The sequence below is a fragment of the Nomascus leucogenys genome, chromosome 9 (genome assembly GCF_006542625.1).
Source record: "Nomascus leucogenys isolate Asia chromosome 9, Asia_NLE_v1, whole genome shotgun sequence".
In the NCBI taxonomy this organism is placed as follows: Eukaryota; Metazoa; Chordata; class Mammalia; order Primates; family Hylobatidae; genus Nomascus; species Nomascus leucogenys.
In genome coordinates this window covers 92,197,938-92,202,168 of record NC_044389.1, presented here as the reverse complement: position 1 = coordinate 92,202,168, position 4,231 = coordinate 92,197,938, and positions in this window count along the sequence as shown.

Here is a 4,231-nt window from a genome sequence, read left to right as displayed (position 1 = left end):
GGTGCGTACCTGTAGTCCCAGCTACTTGAGAGGCTGAGGTGGGAGGATCATTTGAACCCGGGAGGTCAAGACTGCAGTGAACCCTGATCTTACCACTGCACTCCAGCCTAGGCAACAGAATGAGACCTTGTCTCAAAAAAAATGAAAAATAAAAAAATAAAAGATGCTCCTGAAAAATTAAGTGAAAAAATATAAATACTATTCAATTAGACCTATAGGTTCTAAAGATAAAAGACCCATTTCAAACTGACTTTTAAAAAGACAGTGGGAAATTTATTAAGATAATGAAAAATCAAGATGTAACCTTCAGGTGAGTTCTAGCAGCTCAAACAACATCACCAATGACTCAGATTCTCCACATCTCTCTATTCTGTTTTCCAAGTGATTGGTTTTGTCATTAGTGTTACACAATGTTCCCTAACCCAGTTACCAAAACTACAGACTCTTCCTTATGCTTCCAGATCTCAGCTCTCATTCTCGCACTGTCCTGACCAGGGAAAGAATGAACTTTGCCATTCTTTCCCCATGGGCTTGGCAGACGATTTATTTCTTGCTCCTTGGCAGTTCTGTTTGGCTTGTGTATCCATCTCTGATTATATCCTTGAGAGCAATAGGATGGAATCAGTTAAGTGGCTTAAGTCAATCAGGGTCTAAGTCTAGATCAGTGGTTCTCGACCAATGGTGGGTGATTTTTTCCCTAAGGGGACATCCAGCAATGTTTGGAGACATTTTTAGTTGTCACGCGGGAAGAGGATGCTAGTGGCATTTAGGAGGTGGAGACTAGGAATGCTGCTAAACATCCTACAATGCACTGGACAATCGAAACCTATGCCCCCCGACCCACCCATACGCTCACCAAAGAATTATTTGGCCCAAAATGTCCATAGTGCTGAGGTTGTGAAATTCTGCCCTGGAGCCATCTTATCTAAATTTCATGACTGAGAATGGGAGGGGGAGTTGTTTCTCAAAGAAGAATCAGAGTATAGTTCAGAGGGAAGGGAAAGTAATTAAACTATCAGCCATCAATTACAGTATACTTAAAAAAGACTGAATAAATATATACACCAAATATTATCAGTAATGATTTCTGAGACAGTGTTCAATAATTTCTTTACATGCTTCTGTTTTCTAATTTATCTAAAATGAAATTTTGTGAAATGTAAAAAGTCATTTGAAGAGAAAAGTACTGAAGAAGTATCTTTTCACCAAACAATCCTAACCTCTTCCAAAATGGTATGCCTCAGTAGAGATTGGTTCCATGTGCATGCTTTTACCCACTGTTACTGTCAAGTATGAACTATTTTGTATTCTACTTTTTTCTCCTTGACATTATTTCATGTAGACCATTCCATAAATCCAGGTAGTCTCCATATTTGACATTTTAATGGCTATATAATGTTTCATTGTATTGCTATGTCAAGATTTACTTAGTCATTTCCTGGCTGTTAATGATTTTGGATTCATCTGCCATTATGAAAAGCATAACTGTAAACTTCTCTGCAAAACTGGAGCTTTCTTTTCTATTGATTTTTTTTCCTTGGGATTTGCTCCCCAAAGCCAATTTGCCAAATTGCCATCTTTAGTACATGTTGTCAGATTTCTTTCCAGAAAAAGTATGACACTATTTCTACAGGCAGTGTATGAGTTCTTAAAGCTCTGGTAGCTTTAATTCCAAAAAAAACCCATTATTATTAATTTAACATGCATGAGGCAATATATTAGGCCATTTTAATTTTTAATTCTTTAATTATTATGGAAGCTAAACATTTTCCCAAGTGTTTGTTCGCTATTTGTATTTTTCCTTGTGCAAACCATCTGTTCATATTCTTTAACCATCTGTCCAGTCAGAACTGAAATTGGCCATATAGATAATATTAATTTCCCTAATATATATAATGTTAAATGTTTACTGTTATGTGTATTACAATGCTCTCATATTTTTATCATTTTAATTTTTCTAATTTGAGACTAATCATTTTTTGTTCTTCATCTTGTGGTATGTATGTATGTACTTAAATTTCATTCACTTGAACCTGTCAACCTTATCATTTGTTCAGTGCTAACTCCTTTTATTGCTTTTATTGTCTGAAAATTCTTTTTATTTCAAAATGGATATATGCAGCATTGTTTTATTTCATGTGTGTGTGTGTGTTTGTGTGTGTGTGGTAGGGAAGTTTAAACTTTCCCTCTGAAGTAAGACTGCTGAAATAAACTGACAATAGAGTAGCAGAAGAAAAAGCATACAAATGTATTAAAGCGCACATGGTCACAGGACCCCCACAAATATGAGACTCAAAGAAAGGCCAAATTGTTGAAACTTACATATCTTCTTCATAGGGAAGAGGGTGATGGCGGAAATGTAGGCAATTTTGAGGGATTGTAAATAATTTTCAGGGAAATTGAACAGGCCCAAAGAGCAGACAGTAGTTTTTGAATTATTCTCTTTGGAAGAAGAATGGGACCCACAGTTATGGGAAGGTGAGGGGCAGAACTGTACTGTGAACAAAGGTTGTCTTATTACACATTTAATTTTTATTTAAATAGTAAATATTTAAATAATCTTAAATCTTAAATAATAAAGTAATCTCTCAGAGGTGCCCTCAGAAGAACAGATAAAAAGTGTTTCAGGGCCGGGTGCAGTGGCTCACGCTTGTAATCCCAGCACTTTGGGAGGCCGAGGTGGGCGGATCACGAGGTCAGGAGATCGAGCCCACGGTGAAACCCCATCTCTACTAAGAAAAATACAAAAAATTAGCCGGGCGTGGTGGCGGTCGCCTGTAGTTCCAGCTACTCGGAGAGGCTGAGGCAGGAGAATGGTGTGAACCCGGGAGGCGGAGCTTGCAGTGAGCTGAGATTGCGCCACTGCACTCCAGCCTGGGCGACAGAGTGAGACTCTGTCTCAATAAATAAATAAATAAATAAAAATGGTGCTAGAACAACTGGATATAGATATGCAAAAAACAAAACAGATAAACAAAACAAAACAAAAATTTTGGCCATATATAAAAATTAAGTCTAAATGGGTCAGAGACCTAAATGTAAAACCTAAAACTATAAAAATTTTAGAACAAAACATAGGAGAGAATCTTTGTGATCTTGGATTAGGCAAAGATTTCTTACATATGATACCAAAAAACAACAATCCATTAAAAAATTGATAAATTGGGCTTCATTGAAATTAAAAACTGCTCTTCCCAAGACACTATTAGGAGACAGAAAAGACAAACAAGAGACGGGGAAAAAAAGAAATCTTTGTAAAGCATATGTTTGTTAAAAGATTTCTATCCAAAATACATACAGTGTTCTAAGCTCAATAATTAAACAACTCAACATTAAATGGGCAAAAGATCTGAACAGACACTTCACGAAGGAAAATACACTCGCTGCAAATAAGCACATGAAAAGATGCTTAACGTCATTAACGATTAGAGAATGCATACATAATAAAGCCACAATGAGCTACCACTACACAGAATCGGAACATCTACAATCAAAATCTCTGGACTTTCAAGTGTTGGCAAGGATGAAGAACAACTGGAACTCGCATAGACTGCTAGTGGGAAGGTAAAGAAAAAAACCATTTGGGAAAACAGTATAGTAGTTTCTTAAATGGTTACACCCACCTTATGACCTGGGCATTCCACTTCCAGGTATTTACCCTAGAGAAGAAAACCCGTATATGTCTGTACAAAGATTTACACAGGAGTGTTCCTAGCAGCTGTAGTTCTAATCAGGAAAAACTGAAAGCAGCCTAAATCAAGTGCTGACTAAACACACGGTGGTATATCCATAAATGGAATACTGCTCAGGAAGGAATGAATGATTGTTCCATGCAAAAACACGCAGGCAAGTCAAAGTAACTATGTTGAGTGAAAGAAGCCAGACAAAATCAAGTACATATGGGATGATTCCATTTATGGACGACTCTAGAAAATGCAAACTAAAACAGATCAGTGTCTGGGCTGCGGATGAGTGGAGTGGGGATAGGTGGAGTGGGGCAGGGCGAGGGTGCAGCAGGAGTGGGAGGAGCTGGGAGATGCAGAGACGGGTTGGGGAGGGTCTCATGGAAGGGAAGGGAGAGAGGAAGGGGGAGGAAAGGCGACGGGAAAAGGAGAGGAAGAGGGAGGGGGAGACAGAGGCAGAGTGGGAGGAAAGGGGGGCGGGGACCTGGGAGGGCCCAGGGCACATAGTGGGAGGAGCAGGTGGGAAGGAGGGAAGGAGGGAGGGGCAG